Raw genomic sequence first — 20,542 nt, 5'->3', positions numbered from 1 at the left:
GAGGAGAAGGAAACTGATGTGGCCAGCTTTAGGGGAGGGCCTTGGTCTGTGTCATCCTCAGGGAGGACCTCTGGAAGGGACCAAACACATCTGAGCTCCAGATCTTTTAAATGGACTCTACCCACCAAGACACTGGGCAACAAAATATGTCTTAATGAAACAAATCGGATCCGTGATTTCTTCTCCTGATAGCAGTTATGAAGAAAAAGTAGATGCATAGAACTTTTTTCCCCAGAGGCTACAATACGATTTTGAAAACATATTATATACATATACAGACACACACACACACACACACACACACACAATTGTCCTAATTACTACCAAGAAAATATTTTTAAAAATTTCTATGTGTTTAGAATGCCTGACAGTCTTCATTCAAGACATACATAATGAGTGAAAATAACTTAATGTCATATTATAGACCGATACTATCACTGAAAAACTCATCTGGTTTTATCTCAACCCCCTTTGTCCATGAAAATCCATAAAGTGACCCCAACAAGAACATAGCAAATAAGTTCTTTCTTGGCCTCTAATCTGAGGTAATTTTAACACAGTCATATTTATATCTTCAATATTTGGAAAAAGTCTAGAAAATTCACATATTCATGCTTTATTACAGACATATATTAAAAAAAGGAATTTTGGAGGAAAGACCATGTTTCCTTAATTGCTGCATGCAAACTTTATAACAACCACAAAGTGTCACATATTTAGTACCAGATCCAAAATCTAATAACCACACATTTATTACAAAAGATACTAGATTGTTATGTGACTTTCATACTTCATCACAGACTCTGTTTACTGGGTTGTCTTAGAATGAAACATCCTTGATGATAATCATTTGTTTCTACCCAACTGTCATTATAACAGTAAGATCTATTTAGTTTAATTATATACAGACCCTCTGAAGACATCTGTTAATGTCTGAGCATCTATTTGTTAATTGGTTTTATTTAACATTTGGGATCATTTAGCAAAATGCTTTGTTCAGGGAATGATGGAAGCCAACCAAGCTCAATTAACTAAACAGTCACCAGAGACAATGTTAGGGGACAGCAAAAAATAAAATGCTTCCATGCATAGGTATAAGTTTAAAAAAAAATTAATATAGTCCCATGTCTCTAAAGGGGAAAAAGCTACCCAAGTTCCAATTTCACTTATAAATAAATGTATACAACAAAAATATAAAAAATGATCACACTGTGGTGGCAACAACAACAACAAAAGGAAGCCAGCTAAATATCTTAACAATAACAAAATAACTAACAATACAAAAGTGTATTCACAGAACGAAACACGACATGGTCACTGAAAATCTTGTTGCAGAAAAATATTTAATCGTGTGGTACAATGATTTCAGGATATTGCTGAGTGGAAAAACACAGTATGATCCCAATTTTAATTTTAAATGTATGTGTACTTATAGGGAAAGAAAAAGGAAACAGTGGAAGCACCCAGTCCGAATTTTAATAGTTATCTCTGAGCTAATAGATGACTTCATTTTATTCCGTGTGCTTTTTTTCTATATGCCAAATCCCCCATAACAACCATGTATTAAATTATGGAACTAAAGTATTTAGGAAACGAAATAGATCTCATAGATACTTAATTCTAAAATTTAAAAAAATCAGTAATATATAATTTATAATTCCAAAAAGAATGAGCATTAAAAAGAATATGTTTTAGATGCTACTGGAAAAAAAAAGGGGGGTTTCTGTACCAAGTTCCCAGGTAAACATTAAGCTCTTGACTACAAAGTGCAAAGCATTTAAGAATAGACATTACGCAGTTTATTTCAGGATGAGTTTTGTTTTGACTCAACTTCATTTTAAAAAGACATTTTGTTTGGAGGGGGGCAACTGGGTAACTCAGTCAGTTAAGTGTCTGACTCTTGATCTCAGCTCAGGTCTTGACCTTAGGGTCATGAGTTCAAGTCCCACATTAGGCTTTATGCTGGGCATGAAGACTACTTTAAAAATAGAAAGAAAGACAGGAGGGAAGAAAGGAAGGAAGGAAGGAAGGAAGGAAGGGGGAGAGGCAGGAAGGAGTGAGGGAGGAAGGATTTAATAAAAAGACATTTTGTTTTGTTTGGGAAGGACATAAGTCTGTTTTCTTGAGATAATTCTGAGTATCTGCACTACCAGCCCTGTACTCCTCAAGGCTTGCCAAATATAGCAATAAAGCTGTGAAAGTTGTTTAATTAAAACCATTTCCTTAAGGTAAACAGAACAAGAGTTCATACTGACAAACACCTGCAGACTTACGAAGGCTGCCCTGCTCTTCTCTAAAGGGGATACTGGTCGTGCGTGTCCTTAGTGATGGGAAAAGGTGGAAAGTCAGTGCCTCTTTCTGTGTCCTTTATGTTTTCAGAATACACTGCCCAGCAGAAGTGATGACAAACTCAGGGAAAGTACTAATATACTCAAATTTTCTAAAATTTATATGTTGTGCACACTGAAGAGAGGAATATTGCTGTGTTCAAATGCTTCAAAATAATACCCGTGAAGGAAGCTCATTTGCTGTGTTCTTGCTGGTCTCATTCTATGGATTTCCATGGATATATCAAGTAGCTGACAAAGAGGAGACAAGACTTGATTTACTTGGTGACTATAAAGGGTTTGGCCCCCTTTCAGAAGAACATGCCAAATCTTGCTACATTTGCTCAGACTTAACTCGTCTTATGATATAGCTTTCTTTCATATTTAGAAGGTCTCACCCAATTCTAAGAAACTGTTGCATATGAAGTTTTAAAACTGTTTTTTAAAGAAGCCTCACTTAAAATCAGATTTAAACACATACTTCACTGGCTTAATATAGCCCTTCTTTAATTTATTTTTACTGTTTTTTCTTGCTTTCTTTTCTTTCTTTCTTTCTTTCTTTCTTTTTTTTAATGCCCCATACAAGCATGTCGGTCACCCACAGTTCTTACAGGCTTATATCGGGTCCCTCTCCACCACCACAGACATCTCTCCATCAGGAAAGCCCCTTCAGGCCTAGGAAGGGCTTGGGTGGGATGCAGGGGTGTCAAGTGAGACTTCCTCTCTTTCTAGCTACTGACAGAGTGGTCCCCATGACCCACACATAACCAGCCTCCACTTTCCCCATCCTCAGAAGTGCTCGCTCATGACAACATCTAGCTGCAAGGGCCAATTTCCTTTCCTAGTCTGAAATGATGAGAGGAGGAAAGGGAGAAAATATGCTCCCAGAGAATGAATAAACAAGAACAACCACCACCACAAACCCCCAAAACAAGTATGGAAGACCTAAGAGTCATGCCTCTTGCATTAGTGCTGATACAGAAATATAATCGACAGCATGTCACCGAGCACATTACCCAAAGCTCCCAAGTCACGCCCGGCCACCCCTGACATGGCATGGGCATTTTGTTAAGACTACTTCATATCAGGGGCACCTGGGTGGCTCAGTGGGTTAAAGCCGCTGACTTCGGCTCAGGTCATGATCTCAGGGTCCTGGGATCGAGCCCCGCATCAGGCTCTCTGCTCCACAGGGAGCCTGCCTCCACTTCTCTCTCTGCCTGCCTCTCTGCCTACTTGTGATCTCTGTCTGTCAAATAAATAAATAAAATCTTTAAAAAAAAAAAAAAAAAGACTACTTCATATCAGCAAAATAGAAAGAAACATGATATACACCCTAGTTGACTTCATCAAGACATGAAGACCTCCACAATGAACACATTCTTTCACTTGTGAAAGAAACGGACTTCTTTCTCATCATGGTGACAATGGCAAGAGAAACTTCCAGTTTCTTCTCCATGTAACAAAAGCTGTGTGGTTCAGAAGTGGAATAAAGGTGGATACATAATTCAGAAAGTAGAGCCCCAAAGAGGAGTCCCAGAGGAAGGCCTCCAGGAGCGGCAGGAGCTCAACAATTTGGAGGAGGTCTTAGGGAAGTTGCAATCTCTGCAGTCTATCCTATGATGTGTCCTCAATGAAAGGACAGGCCTTGTGGTCTCTTTACATTAAGTGACTCCCTGAACATGCAGCATTCAAGTCCTCACACCACCCAGGACATACTTCGCACATGCATTTCCTCCATGTGTCCCTGGATAATTTTGATTTTCTTTTGAAGGTCCATATAATTATAAGCCTAGAAACGTGGTCTGGAAGGTTAACTTCCTGGGGCATATTAGAGAAAAATCTCTGAGAATCACAGAATTTGAACAGGCATTCTTTGTATCTGTTTCTCTCTCAATCACTGTATAATTACTACTCTGGCTGGAAAGTTGTATATTTAAATTAAGAAAAAAAAAAAAAAAAAGATCCCACATGAGTGATGAAAATACCCCGCAGCAATTTCTAAATCCCTGGTCTTCACTGCTTTCCTCATACCTCCACTAGAGTTTTATTTAGTCTCATCTTATACACCGATGTCACATCATACACACATTTAATTTATATAAATCCAGCCAAATGGGCACAGGGACAGAACAAACAAATGAGGAAGAAAGAGTCAAAATTAATGAGTAAAATCTGGTGGGTGGTCCATTCAAAGAACATGAGTTCTTGAGGGAGATGAGAGGGAATGAGTTCCTTCTGCACCTAGGGAACTGGATAACCTAGTTACTAAGAAGAGGGATGAGAGCCAGGCTGCCTTGGTATGAATCCTTGCTCTACAACTGAAGGGAGGCCTGCAGCAACTTAATCTGTTTCTGCCTCAGTTTCCTCATCTGTAAAATGGACATGATGTAGTACCTACCTTAGGTTTGGCCTGAGTGTTAAATGAATTCACATTTGGAAAGCCCTTAAACCAGTTCTTGGCATATGGTTAATGCTTATGTTAAGTGTTATCTGCTGTTATTAATATTTATTTTATTCTTTAACTTTGGCACAGCTCATTTTTAAAAATTCAACAAAATTTATTATTCACTGTGCACTGTATTTCTGCCACTCTGTAAGAAGATACAGTGAACACAGCAGAGACCATCCTCCTTACAGGAGCTTACAGTGTCATGGGCCAGACAGACTTCAATAAAATGTTCCAGCCATTTTCTGACTATAGACCCTGGTGGTGAGGCCTGCCACGGAGAAGGATCAGCATCTCACTGCACTCCTGGGACTTTGGTGCTTACAGATAAAAAAATGTATGGGTGACTCAAAAGGATTGCTAAAGTTAATTATGATTATAAACACTGTTTGCCTTCTGAGTTACCTTTTTAGAGGTTCGCCCACATCTGGGATATGCTACCACCATGCAGGGGCTGTAGTAAGTGAGATACATTGAAGACCTACAAGGAGGGATGGAAATGAGCTCACATCCTGTGTCTTGTCTAGCTCAGCCTCTAAGGAAGCCATGAACACTCTAGAATGTGATACAATCCCCAAAGTGGAAGAGACAGCAATGAGGACTCAGTTTGATACAGAAAATATGAAAGAAAAGCATGCAGATCTCGAGTTTTCAGTAGTGGTTGACATAAAGATGATCTAATAGTTGGAGAAAGGTATATGCTGATTCTCTGACCACAAAATTATCTGGAAAGAGCTTGTACAAAGAGCTATCAAGATACAGAAACATTAAATTTTATTTTTTAAAAAAGGAAGTGATTTTTCATTCCTCATGTATACCAAAGAGAAATTCAGTGAAGACCTTATGTCACATATCATTATGAATCAATTTTCTTGACCAAACAGAAAAGTTGATTCAACATCTCCACCTTGAAACACTCTATTATCATGACATTTGTCAAATACCGAAAGATCTGACCACTTCCCTTTTCCCCAAATAGCACAAGGAACCCAGATAACAAATGAAGGTTGTACTTTGTAACAAGAACAGACAGGAGATTGAATCACAGCAAAACACTTACAAATCAAAAGAGGGGAAGAAAAGTACCAAGAGAGATTAAATGCACAGAGAACAATAATAGGAAGGAAATCTCTTGTGAAAAGAAGCAGCTGATGGTAACTTAATCGGGACAAAAATGAATTAGATCTACTTCAGTGACTGAGCTCAAGAAGAGGTAATTTCATAAAGTTTATAGAAAGTCACTTGAAAATTATACAACTTGTTTTTGTTCTCTACTTTTAGAGGGAAGGGAAATAAAAATTCTCCGTGAGGGAACTGATCTTCAGAAAAAAACATTTATAAACCCGGTTGATGAATGTTACCTATTAACTAGAAGATTATCCTTAATTCTCATTTGGGTAGAAAAATCACTTTAGAACTGAGAAAGTCCCTCTGAGTTTCAGGGAGAGATTTTGACCCAGAAATAAGGAGTGGGGGAATCTTAAAACACAAGGGGATGGCAAGTGCACGGAGAAAGAAATTAAAATCTGAGTTAAAAGAGTTGAGCCCCAGGTGACTATATGGCTCAACAAAGGTAAGCTGGGGCAAATTCTTAGTTTTGTGAAAATAATATACATGGCATGTGACACAGGACTTGTTGGGTTGTCAGTGACAGAAAACAAATTCTAGTGGCTCAGGCAGTTGAGTGTCTGCCTTCGGCTTAGGTGATGATCCCAGGGTTGTGGGATCGAGTCTTACATTGGGCTCCTTGCTCGGTGGAGAGCCTGTTTCTTCCTCTCCCTCTGCCTGCCTCTCTCCCTGCTTGTGCTCTCTCTCAGTCAAATAAATACACAAAATATTAAAAAAAAAAAAAAGAAAGAAAGAAAACAAATTCTAACTTAAAGGGTAACAAAAACTGAAATTTCTCTTCACTGGGACAGTAGCGGAAGAAGCTAGAGAAGAAGAGGAGGGCCAGCAGACATTCTCAAACATGAGAATCACCCCAAGGGCTTGCTGGGCCCCATGCCAAAGTTTTTGTTTCAGTAGTTTCAGGCAGAAGAATCTGCATTTCTAAAAAAGTTGCAGGTGTTGCCACTCCTACTTGTCCAAGCACTTGGAGGAGCTCTGAGTTAGAGACAGCTGGACTCTAGAATGGAAGCTCTATCACACAGCTTTGCTCTTTGTCATGAGTATTCAGCAGGAGAACAGCAGGGAGGCCTCTGACCTGGTCTGAGGGACTCCGTCAGGACACCACGCCTTAAAGGAACCTTATGCCAGGGGAGCAGTGAGCAACATGTGGGTTGCTGGTGTAACACCTGGGACAGGTATAAGGGTTCTCTGTGGGCAGGAGCAGGGAGGAGAGGATCCAACTGGGGATACACAGAGCAAAAGAATGTATCACCAGGATCACAGGGGATCACAAGGAGAAGTATCACCAAAGAAATAAGAGAGTCATGGGGAAGCATGATGAGCAAAGAACAGTACGACAGTGTGGTTATCACAGCCCATAATGAAGTCCAGATCACCATGTACAATCAAATTCTCTTATGATACTGTTTTTTACACATATTATCACTCATCTAAACTCACAGAGCAGTGTGGTTCTCACATTATCTGTGGTGAAGGACAATTTTTTCTTAAATGCCCTGACAGACACTGACTGATGTTTTTGTAAAATACAATCATCTGAATGGCTAGAAAATCGATCTTCCACTTATCTGTCATGGCAATGGCAATTTGCAATACAAATTCTTAGATGCAGATTCTGTTTCTGTACTTACTACAGACCTGAAACAGCCCACAGGCTGGTGTTTCTACACAAACTGGCCCTGGTCCTATACCACACAGAGCATTCCTACTGTAGATCACAGGGCACCAAGTCTCTGTCATAACTACTCAGCTAAGTAAGGACATGAATGAGCAGAGCTGTGTTCCTATAAAACTTTATTTATAAAAACAGGCATAAGACAAGATTTGGCTGTAAAATCCAGTATGCCTACCCCTGCTACAGACCAGTGCTTCTCAAACTCTAATGCACATAGAGTCATCTGGGGGTCCTGTGAAAACACAAATTCTAACCCAACAGATCTGAGGTAGGGCTGAGATCCTGCATTTCTAACAGCCTTCAAGCTGATGTCAACATTGGTAGTCCATGGCCTACATTTTGAGGAATAAGGCTGCACAGACTCTTCTCTGTGAACCCAGAGACTAGGATGTGACGTCAATATTAATATGTGCTTTACACTGGGACATCTTTAAGCTTAGAAAGGACTGTATGTGTCAATCAGTCTTCAAAGGGATGATGACAGTCAGGAGAACTTGATAAGGATGCCTTGTTGGAACCAATGACATCAAATGTTAGATGGTTTCCTATTTTCTCAATCAGCTCATGACATGACATGTAGTAAGTGATCAAGGAACAATCAAATGACTATTCACTGATACTAGGAATATCTAGTTGTGTCCGCTACAGGGAGGAAGCTAAGATGATGGTGAGGCTCTCATTTCTATCCTGTTGTCTTACCTAAGACATTCTGCATCGTTCAATACATTGGTGCAACTTACAACAAGTAGTGCTTTTTAAGGCTGTATCTGTATAGAAAAACAGAATCACAGTATTCTTTCAGTAACGGTTTTCTTTGTACATTCTTTCATGTTTTTTTTTTTTTAACTTTTGCTGCTTTCACTCTTCTCATTTGATTGTCAAACACCTCTGTGTTGGAATTTGGTCAATATCTAGATGAACTACTTGGTTGTTCACTTTAATGGATGTGAACTCACAAAATGTAATCACTAATCACAGGTCATAAAACAGAAAAATATCAGAAATGTCTAAATTTAGGCATTTCCCCTCATACCTGCTACCCAAATGTCCACATTCTTGGATTACAATGACAAACTGAAGATTCTACATCACTTATATCTCTAACTCAGAGAAATGTACTACTTGAGATTAACAAGCCAGAGAAATCTAGAAGGTCAAGGGTTAAAGTTCCAAATGGATTTTCTGTTCACTACTTATGATCCTAAGGCCTCTGAGTAGTAGAGCAGATACCTAAATGTTTGCTCAAAAATATTCTACTGGAGTTCTAATTGAGAAAAAGGGACGTGTCCAGAATGCTTACAGATAACGATTAATGAAAGAACTCACAGATAAGCTGAAAGAAAAATAATTAACTTGGACTTGTGCCAGCTGCCCCTTGGGAATGCTAACTAATATGTGTGTTCAAAGTGCTCCATTTCGTAAGACCTCAAAGGTGGAGACAGAGCATCCCCAGGAGAGGGTCCTGGCTATGGAGATAAAATATCCATTGATACTCACAAAGGACCTCTAACTGCAAGGCAGTTGCCACCCAAATTAAAGTTGCAGCATAAACTATTCAAGTGGACAAAATCTATTTTTTTTAAGTCTATAATAAAACAAATGACACGGCTTACAACTTTGGTAGAGAAGTAGTAAACAGAAAGGAAAGAAGGGCAGGTCCAGCGGGTGGAGATATTGGATAGATTCTCCTCACTGGGAGTATTCATGTCATCGCCTACAAACCCAGACTCCACATCTAACAGTCACAAAGCATCTTTCCCAAAGGCAAATATTTCTGAGAGGTCTTCTTGGACAAACTTATCCAAAATAACAAATTTCTGGCATTCTGAGGTCTCCCTCTCAATTTTAATTTTCAACCTTGTAAGTATCACCACCCAGTATGTTAGTTATTTCTTTGATATTATGTATTCATTTACTCATTGATTCAACTCTCTATCTTCTCCCTCTGAAAGAGAAGCTCCAAGACTGTTTCACTCACTGCTCTACAACTCAGTTGTGTGGATACAGGACAGGCATGTATAACACAATAGACTATCATCTGGCTCATGTAGCTGAGTGGGATTCTGACCTGCTGAGTCATTCTGTGGTCTGGAGAACTAGTCCTGACCTCATAAAGGGGATTTGAGGAGCTGACCCCAACAAGCTGGGGGGAACCACCTCCTCCATAAAGTCAATTCCTGCTGTGGGATGAGACTTGTCAACCTCCTGGTTAATACACTGACTTGTACCTATGGCTGAGTTCCTGCCTTAGTTTCCTCCCTGGTACTCCAGTCTCCCTAGAACCAAGCTTTTGCTCGTGGGATGCTTTGTGTGAGTTCAGCTTGGCCTCAGCTCTACAGCCTGGAGACTGTGGTACTGGCAACCTGTTAACAGATTGCCCTAAATACTACTTAAGAATTGCCTCCCTGTGTTTGTACTCATTATCTTCTACTCACATGCTGCTTTCAGGTAAGACCTACCCACTCACAGTTCTCTCTGGAGAACTGTCACCTGGTGCTGCTGTGTCTGGCTGCTGGACAGGAACTCACCCCAGCATCTGCAAAGAGGCCCTTCCCTTCATTGCTTCCCTGACCCTGGGGAATAAGTCCAGCTCTAGACAATGGTCCCTACCTGGCTGCCCCGTGCCATAAGAGGCCTGCCAGACACACAGTACTGGCATCTAGCTCTGGAAACTGTTTCACAAGGATAACTCATTAACTTACTATATGTTCCTTCCTGGCTGAGAACATTCAACTGTATGATTTACATGAAAATAAAGAGACTGTCAATATGAGTTTGCTCGAAAAGATATTTTTGGAGAATCCACTATGTTCCTTGAACCATTAGAGTGGCTAGAAAAAATGAAGTATATAATAATAGTTGAACAAAACGAGGGGCTGGAAAAAAAAAACTCAAGGAAAAACTGTAAGCTATTTTTAAAGAATATGGAGTAAATGAAAAGTTTAATGAAAGAGCAGCAAGAAGTGGGAGGGCAAAGAAGAAATCCTATCTCTAGGCAATTTCATAGGATTTAAAAAGAGAAATGTATGAACGAAAGAGATGATTAATTGGTGAGGACTATAAATTGCAAATATTCCGCAGAAAAGAAGAGGGAGATAGGGACAAATGATCACCGAGGTGGCATCTGATATGGGCTAGAGATTAACAAGACACTTTCTTAACAAGTTTTGAGCTTCCTCCTCTTTACAAAGGAAGATGCATAGAGAAATCTATGGATTCTTAGGAAGAATGTTGGCCAGAAAGAACAAGGGGAAATAAAGGTGAGTTTACTCTTCTACTTCTGTTAAGTCTCTTTCTGGACTCAGTATCACCTCATTGAACTGCATATATTAGGAGGATATCAGGAAGACCTTGAACTGAGCTGTCAGGGAGGCACATCAGTCCACATTTGGAATTCTTAGGTATTTCGGAATCTGGGTAATTCAGCATGACAGTATCAAATATTTAAGAATGACTCATTAATCCTGAGATAATTAAAAGAAAGTCAGATCAGCAGCCCATTGAGGTAGTAAATGTGTAAATCACTAAAGGGTAGGGGGGGTGGTTCTGGCTTGGCACTGGACTATGGTGATTTTTTTTTTTATTGTTAAAAAAGTCTGGTTTGTACCACAAAGTTTTTAATACTTGTTACTATTACATTTATTTGTTAACTATACTGACTCTGCTTCAGCAAACCAGACTTAACAAAGTTCACACATTTTCTGATTTTAAATGCTGAGTTTCTTTAAATAACTTTCTCAATAACAAGATACCTTTAAAACACTGCCCTTTATTAACATGCTAGTAAAAACAACACTGGAAGATGTGTGTCATGTAACACCAGATTTTTTTTTAAAGGCCATCAAAAGGAAGGACATTCTAATAATACCTTATAAAGACAATAAGTATAGATAATTTTTGCAAGGAAATTTAACAAAATTATAATAGTGGCTGTGTTATGGTAATAAAGTTAAGGATGATTTTTTTTTAATCTCATACTTTTAATAGGAAGTGTAAATTTCTAAAAGTCAAAAAAAAATAATTTTTTAAAAAAATAAAAATTTCAAAATGCACGAAACAAAGGGACTTAAAGGTGTAAAGAATCATTCTTACCTGAAAAGTGGAAAATTAAATTAAAATTTTCTCAAGGTTTATTCATCTAATCCTTAAATATAAAGGCAATATATCTAAAAAACAATTACCAACACATTTTGAAGGATCGTAAGAATCAAAATCCTTTCATTTAGGAAGTATATAAAAGGAAATTATGAAAAGAAAGAATTTTTTTCACTTTACATTCAGGCTAGGGATTCCTGACTGTCCTTTCTAATAAAGATAAAATGGAGTAACTCTTTGATGTAATCTCTGAAGAGCTGTCCATAACTATCCAAAACATTATTCAGGCAATTCTCATCCATAGTAGTCATGTTTCATAATCTTAATAGTGAACACTGAGTCAGCAAATACTAAACCACTGCTCCCAAGGAAATGCAGGGTTAGGTTCCTACAAGCCTCTGGAGATAACATTTTCCTCAAAAGAGCGATACATAATATTGTTCTCTGTGTGTTTCTCTCTCTCTCTTTTTTTTTTTTAGATTTTATTTATTTATTTGACAGACAAACATCACAAGTAGACAGAGAGGCAGGCAGGGAAAGAGAGGAGGAAACAGGCTCCCCACTGAGCAGAGAGCCCAATGTAGGGCTCAATCCCAGGACCCTGGGATCATGACCTGAATTGAAGGCAGAGGCTTTAACCCACTGAGCCACCCAGGTGCCCTGTGTGTTTCATCTGAAGGACATCTTATTTAATATATATTGTTAATTCATTGCTATTGAATCTGTCTTCGGCTCTGGTCATGATTCCAGAGTCCTAGGATTGAGTCCTGCTTCAGGCTCCCTCTCCCTCTGCTGCTCCCCCTGATTGTGCAGTCTCTCTCTCTGGCAAAAAAATAAAATCTAAATTTATTTTTAAAAATTCCTTTCTATCGAATTTATGGCTAATTGCACTCTAACTCACTCTTGAACAAAGCTAATCTCATATATATATATTTTCTCTGTGAGGTGCATCACAAGAATTGTGACTTAGGTGAATGATACAGCACTGTGTCACTACATGGATCATTTTAAACTGCAAAATAGCCACTCTTCCCATTGATGATAGCCTTCTATGTTCTTCTACCTCTACCTAGTGTGGTGATAAGTTGGCAGGAAATGTTGAAACCTTAAAATCTGCATATATATTCACCCTCAATCTTACAGGAATTCATTGTATATGAATAATCTGAACTGTATGTAACGTTAAGAGTACAGAGAGGTTCAGAACAGGATTATTTTAACTTAGAAACACCCTGAATATCAAATAAGAGAGGACTGGCTAAGTAAATTTACATATTCATACAACTGAATACTATTTGGCTCCTGAAGATATTGTAGAGGAGTATACAAGGACAGGGAAAAGGTATGTAAAAAGTGGGAAAAAGCAGACTATATAATAGTGGCAATCATTTTGACACTAGTTTTGTCAAAAATACTACACTACATAGTCATTTAAAACAGTATATGTAAATGTAACTTGACTTATCTCAGTACTTTTCTATATTTTATGTTTCCTTAATTTAATAATTAGGAAAAAGGGGATGCTGTTAATAAAACACCCTAAAAAAAGACAAAATGCTTTTTATTTTGCAAACCACTATGAGTCAAAGTTGATTTCTTCAGCGAGCCCACATGGACTCATGAACACATGTTCATTTAGGAACAACACAAGCATCCCTAGTTCCTAATTCTCTGGCAGTGGGTGGAGGGGAGTGTAGAGGGAGGAAGAAAGACAATTCACAGTGTCTTCCATTCCCAGAATGCAGTGGGGCTCATCCCACCAGACTACAGCTCAGCCCTGTAGAGGAACCAGGACCCCTCTCAGCTCAGGGGCTCTTCACCTTGCTCTCTTGCATAATTTTCCCAAGTTTGCTCCCCACATCTAGTGATTCCCCTACCAGACATTATTTGGATTAAAAAGCAATACCTCAAAATAATAATAGTAAAACTTGGAGATGTTTGATCACTCTACCATTATACGGTAATTCTTAAGACTCGGAGATACCTGACATTAATCCTGATCATTATTTGGTCACCTTGTTAGAAAATGTACTATTTTCTCATTGTTGAATAGAACCATGCCATTTCTCTGTGCAACAACATTAAGAGGGGAGGAAAAAAACAAAAACTAACTCTTCTAATCATTATGATATTATCATATTATATTATCATATAGATTCCAATCTATATGATATTATACTTTAACAGCAGTTCATTTCTCTTTAACAGTCTACAAACTCTTCTCCATACGGAATTCATAATCAATTACTGTGCATGTTGGGACTAATAATAAAATTCACTGAAATATCCCCAAGTCTGTTAAAATTCTTCAAATTACTTACCATGAAACAAAACAAAGCACATTCAAAATTCTTCAAATTACTTACCATGAAACAAAACAAAGCACATTCAAATTTGAATTTTGGGAAGCAGAACAAAGAGTAAAAATCTTATTTTTCATTTATTTCTGAGAGTATGTTAGCAAGGAACATGAAAATAGATTTAGAATGTTCCAGGGATGCATGAAAAATGAGGTAGCTATCAGACACACTGATCTTCTGTAAGATACAAAACCAAACGCCTTCCCAGGACCCAGCTCTTACTGGGAAGTGCTGGCAGGTAACATGGAATGAGTGTATGTTGGACAAGGACAGTCAGACATATTTGGAAATTTGGATCAACTGGACATCAGAGAAAGAAATGCAAGACAAGAGGGAAAGTACTTTAAGGAAAGGAAGAGCAGTGAGTATGGGGCAGCTGGTTTTCCATTCTGTAGTTCACATACAGTGTTACCCTACACAGGAGTGAAACCAGATGACAGGTTACCAATTCATAAGCACTAAATCATTTATATTCCTCTCAGACTAGACTATCAGGTAGCCTACCTCATACAGAATGGCTGCCTGGACTTATACTCCTGCCAACTCCATATGAAAGTAAGATTTCTTTTCTAAGAGGCCTGTAAGAACAGGGATAGGGGAGTTATTTCAAAAATAATGCTCATGTTGTTTAAAGGACTTGTCATTATATTTGAAAATCAATCCCCTATAAGAGTTCTATTATCCGCCCCCACACACAAAATAAAAGTTCCCTTTATTTTAATAAAGGTATTTAATTTTTATTAAATTTTATTTAATAAAGGTATTTCAGCAAATACAAGTAGACTGTAATAAAATGAGTCTTGTTGAAAGCTTTTGACATAAATATGTAAATAAGTGAAATAGAGGTTCCTGTGTTTTATGCTTGAATATATTCTAAATGTATGATAAACAACAATATGTGTGGGAGGCATTTAGTACATATAATCCCAAAATATATTTATTCAAATTAAAGGAATTGGCATGCTGAAAATGTGGCATGCAGGTTTACTTCTCCAGCCTCAAATTCTAAAGACTTTTGAAGCCCACCACAGAGCCAAAATAGCTGGACTCTTCTCAAATTTATACCAGATGATATCCTGTGGTTCTTGCACACATGAATTTAATCCTCCCTTGATTAAGTTGTGTTTTCTTGCTTGTCTGAACATAGAATCACTGCAAGCCACTGAATTGCTTACACATTTCATTGACTTCAAAACAACACATGCAGTGACATGGATGTCAGTGAACTTCTTTCAGACACCTCCCATCCTGTCCATGACCGCTAATCCCTCCCCTTTCAATAATTATAAATCCAAGCCTTAGAAATGACAATGAAGTGGAACGTACAATAAAATGTTCAATAAAAGTTTGAATTGTACTTTAAAAGTTTTCATTGTGCTTTAGGAATATCTGCCAATACTTAAACATACATGATCTCTGTTGATATTCAAAGCAATGCTTCCGGGTGTTACTTTCATGTCTACTTTACAGACAAGGTACCAGAAGTTTAAAGAGCATATCCTAATAGCTAATAAACATATGAAAATGCATTCAACTTCATTGGTCATGAGAGAAAGGCACTCGACCACACTGAATACCACCACACATTGATCAGGATGACTGAAACTGGGAAGGCTTGACTATACCAGTGTTGGAAAGGATGTGGAGAAACTGGAACTCCTATACACACTCACGAGAGTGTAAACAGGCACATTTGTAGGACCTCTTGGTAGGATCCATTCAGGCTGATTATGTGTGTATGTCACGACCCAGAAACCCTAGTTCCAAGAATATACCCCACTGAAATGCACTCCAACGGACTTGTATGAGAACATGTTCATAGCAATGTAATAGTCAAAACTGAGTAACACAAATGTCTATCCACAAGAAAGGATAAAGTGTTGTGGCAGTCACACAATAGAATACCATGCAGCAGTAAGAATGAGTGAACAATTGCTACATAAAATGTGGATGAATCTTAAAAATCAAAGTTAAGCAAGGCTAGGAGGAGAGACTCAAGATGGCGGAGGAGGAGCAGACTGAAATGACATCAGGTCGCAGGAGTTCAGCTAGATAGTTACCAAAACATTCCAAATACCTACAAACTCAACAGGAGATCAAAGAGAAGAAGAGCAGCAATTCTAGGAATAGAAAATCAAGCACTTTCTGAAAGGTAGGACGTGTGGAGAAGTAAATCCAAGATTATGGAAAGAAAGACCGGAGGGTAGGGGTCAGCTCCCGGCAAGCAACGGAGTAGCAGAGCACAAAATTGGAACTTTTAGAAGTCTGTTCCACTGAGGGACATCGCTCCAGAGGCTAAGCGGGGGTGGAGCCCTTGCAGGGACAGTGTGGTCTTAGGACCCGCGGGGTCACAAAAGATTGGGGGTGTCTGAGTGTGGCAGATCTCCTAGGTATCGGAGCAGGGAAGATGGCTACAAAGACAGAGCCAAGGTGGGGTGTCTCAGCTCGGGATTACCTTAAATCATGATCCACAGCATAGTTGGGCCACTGCTCTTTGAGCAGGGATCCTACAAGTGGCAGATCCATGGAGACACCTTCCTCCGCTGGAGGCAGGAATCTGCTCAGTTTGGAGACTCCAAATGGGGCCATGCGTCAGAGACAGAAATGCTCTGTCACAGGCTGGGTGAGCCCAGAGCCTGGCCAGAGACCAAGGAGACGGGAGTGACTGATCCCTTTTCTCTGAAGGCGCATTGAGAAGTGGGGCCCTGAGCTCTCGGCTCCTCCGGGCTGGAGTTTGGGAGGCTGCCATGTTCATTCCCGTCCTCAAGAACTCTACAGAAAGCATTCAGGGAATAAAAATTCTCGAGAGGGAACCCGAGTAGTTTACTTAGCCCGGCTCCTGGCAAGGGCGGCACAATTCTGCCTTGGGCAAAGACATTTGAGAATCACTATAACAGGCCCCTCCCCCAGAAGATTAGCAAGAAAATCCAGCCAGGACCAAGCTTACCGATCAAGGAGAACAGTGGAACTCCAGAGATAGGGGAAAGCAATGCATGGAATTCATGGCTTTCTCCTCATGATCCTTTAGTCTTACAAAGTTAAATAAATTTTTAATTTTCTTTTTTCTTATTCTAATTTTTTAAAAATTTTCCTCTTTCCTCTTTTAATGTTTTTTAACTAGTTCATCTTAACAATACTTTTCTAAAAAAAAACTTTTTAAACCTTCATTATTATAGTCATATTATATCCTTCATTGCATTTAACCTTATTTTTTTGTATACATATAGGGTTGGTTTTTTTTTCCTAAAAATTTGGATACAATTTCTTCTAATAGATCAAAATATGCCCTAAATCTAGCACTAGGCTTTGTTCTAATCTCCGGCCTGAGCACATTCTCTGCACCCCCTCCCCTTTTATTTCTTCTTTCTTTTTCCAACCAACTTATCATATCAATTCCTTTTTTAGAATTTTTATTTTAATTTTCATCTTTACAGTCATATTCCATCCCTTCACCAAGTTTACCCTTATTTTTTTTTTGTGTGTGTGTGTATGTATGTATATATATATATATATATATATATATATAAGTTTTTCTTTCTTTAAAATTTTGGGAGGTAGTTTCTTCTTTGGGACCAAAATACACCCAAAATCAAATCAGTGGCTCTGTTCTATTCAGCAGTCTAATATATATATTTTTAGTTCTTTTTACCCCCTTTCTTCTCCCCTAGTTTGGGGTCTCCTCTGATTTGGTTAGCATACATTTTTCTGGGGTATTTGCTGCCCTTTTAGTATTTTATTCTCTCATTCATATATTATTATCTGGATAAAATGACAAGGCAGAAAAAATCAGCACCAAAAAAAAAAAAAGAACAAGAGGCAATACCAACAGCTAGGGACCTAACCAATATGGACATTGGTAATATGTTAGAGCCAGAGTTCAGAATGACAATTCTCAAGGTGCTAGCTAGGCTCAAAAAAGGCATGGAGGATATTAGAGAAACCCTGTCTACAGAAAAAAAGCCCTTTCTGGAGAAATAACCAAATCTAACCAAGTTGAAATCAAAAAAGGACTTAATGAGGTACAATCAAGAATGGAGGCTCTCCCTGCTAGGATAAATGAGCCAGAAGAGAGAATTAGTGATATAGAAGACCAAATGATGGAGAATAAAGAAGCTGAGCAAAAGAGAGACAACTACTGGACCATGAGGGGAGAATTCGAGAGGTAAGTGATACTATAAGATGAAACAATATTAGAATAGTTGGGATTCCAGAAGAAGAAGAAAGAGAGAGGGGGCAAAAGGTATATTGGAGAAAATTATAATAGAGAATTTCCCTAATATGGGAAAGGGAACAAGCATTAAAATCCAGGAGGCACACAGAACCCCCCTCAAAATTAATAAAAATAGGTCCACACCCCATCATCTAATAGTAAAACGTACAATCTTAGTGACAAAGAGAAAATCCTGAATGCAGCTTGGGACAAGAAGTCTGTAACATATAATGGTAGAAATGTTAGATTGGCAGTAGACTTACCCACAGAGACCTGCAGGCCAGAAAGAACTGGCATGATATATTCAGGGCACTAAATGAGAAAAACATGCAGCCAAGCATACTATATGCAGCAAGGTTATCATTGAAAATAGAAGGAGAGATAAAAAGCTTCCAGGACAAACAAAAACTAAAAGAATTTGCAAACATCCTATCAGCCCTATAGGAAATACTGAAAGAGGTCCTCTAAGCAAAGAGAGAGCTCAAAAGAAGGAGACCAGAACAAAAGAGTAACAGTCACCTTACAAGCAATACAATGGCACTAAATTCACATTCTTTCAATAGTTACCCTTAATGTAAATGGGCTAAATGCCCCAATCAAAAGACACAGGGTATCAGAATGGATAAAATACAAAAACCCATCAATATGCTGTCAGCAAATGGTGAGTGTTGTGAAGTGTGTAAACCTGGCGATTCGCAGACCTGTACCCCTGGGGATAAAAATATATGTTTATAAAGCTGTAAAAAAAAAAAAGAAAGGATGAATACCCAAGTTTTGTAACAACATGGATGGGACTGGAAGAGATTATGCTGAGTGAAATAAGTCTAGCAGAGAGAGTCAATTATCATATGGTTTCACTTATTTGTGGAGCATAACAAATAGCATGGAGGACAAGGGGAGATGGAGAGGAGAAGGGAGTTGAGGGAAATTGGAAGGGGAGGTGAACCATGAGAGACTATGGACTCTGAAAAACGACCTGAGAATTTTGAAGGGGTGGGGGGTGGGAGGTTGGGGGCACCAGGTGGTGGGTATTGTAGAGGGCACGGACTGCATGGAGCACTGGGTGTGGTGCAAAAATAATGAATACTGTTATGCTGAAAAAATAAAAAATTTAAATATGCTGTCAGCAAAAACTCATTTTAGACCTGAAGACACGTCTAGAGTTAAAGTGAGGGGGTGGAAAACAATTTACTATGCTAATGGATATCAAAAGAAAGCTGGAGGTAACAATCCTTATATTAGATAAATAAGATTTTAAGCCAAAGACTATAATAAGAAATGAGGAAGGACACTATGTCATATTCAAAGGGTCTGTCCAACAAGAAGATCTAATGATTTTAAATATCTATGCCCCTAATATGGGAGCAGCCAACTATATAAACCAATTAATAATAAAATCAAAGAAACACATCAACAATAATACAATAATAGTAGGGGACTTTAACACCCCTGTCACTGAAATGGGCAGATCATTCAAGCAAAAGATTAAGAAGGAAATAAAGGCCTTAAATGGCACACTGGACCAGATGGACATCATAGATATACTCAGAACATCCCATCCCAAAGCAATAGAATAAACATTCTTCTCTAGTGTGCATGGAACATTCTCCAGAATAGATCACATCCTGGGTCACAGATCAGGTCTCAACCAGTACCAAAAGATTGGGATCATTTCCTGCATATTTTCAGAACACAATGCTCTGAAGCTAGAACTCAATCACAAGAGGAAAGTTGGAAAGATCTCAAATACATGGAGGCTAAAGAGCATCCTACTGAAGAATGAATGGGTCAGCCAGGAAATTAAAGAAAAAATTCATGGAAACAAATGATAATGAAAACACAACTGTTCAAAATCTGTGGGACACAGCAAAGGCAATCCTAAGAGGAAAGTATATAGCCATACAAGCTTTTCTCAAGAAACAAGAAAGGTCTCAAGTACACAACTTAACCCTATACCTAAAGGAGCTGGAAAAAGAACAGCAGATAAAGTCTAAACCCAGCAGGAGAAGAGAAATAATAAAGATGAGAGCAGAAATCAATAAAATAGAAACCAAAAGAACAGGAGAACACATCAACGAAACTTGGAGCTGGTTCTTTGAAAGAATTAGTAAGATTGATAAACTCATGGCCAGACTTATCAAAATAAAAACAGAAAGGATCCAAAGTAATAAAATCATGAATGAAAGAGGAGAGATCACAATCAACACCAAAGAAATACAAACAATTACAAGAACATATTATAAGCAACTATACACCAGCAAATTTGACAAGCTGGAAGAAATGGATGCATTCCTAGAGACA

At 38.5% G+C, this 20,542-nt stretch overlaps 1 protein-coding gene across 1 annotated transcript in view; it reads right to left on the bottom strand.

Annotated features, from left to right (window-relative positions):
• SUCLG2 (succinate-CoA ligase GDP-forming subunit beta) overlaps positions 1–20,542 on the bottom strand; it is a 289,573-nt gene that overhangs the window by 88,739 nt on the left and 180,292 nt on the right. The gene's annotated exons all lie outside the window — the stretch shown is intronic.

This window comes from Lutra lutra, chromosome 1, assembly GCF_902655055.1.
Source record: "Lutra lutra chromosome 1, mLutLut1.2, whole genome shotgun sequence".
Classification (NCBI taxonomy): domain Eukaryota; kingdom Metazoa; phylum Chordata; class Mammalia; order Carnivora; family Mustelidae; genus Lutra; species Lutra lutra.
This window is presented reverse-complemented; position numbering and strand designations above follow the sequence as displayed.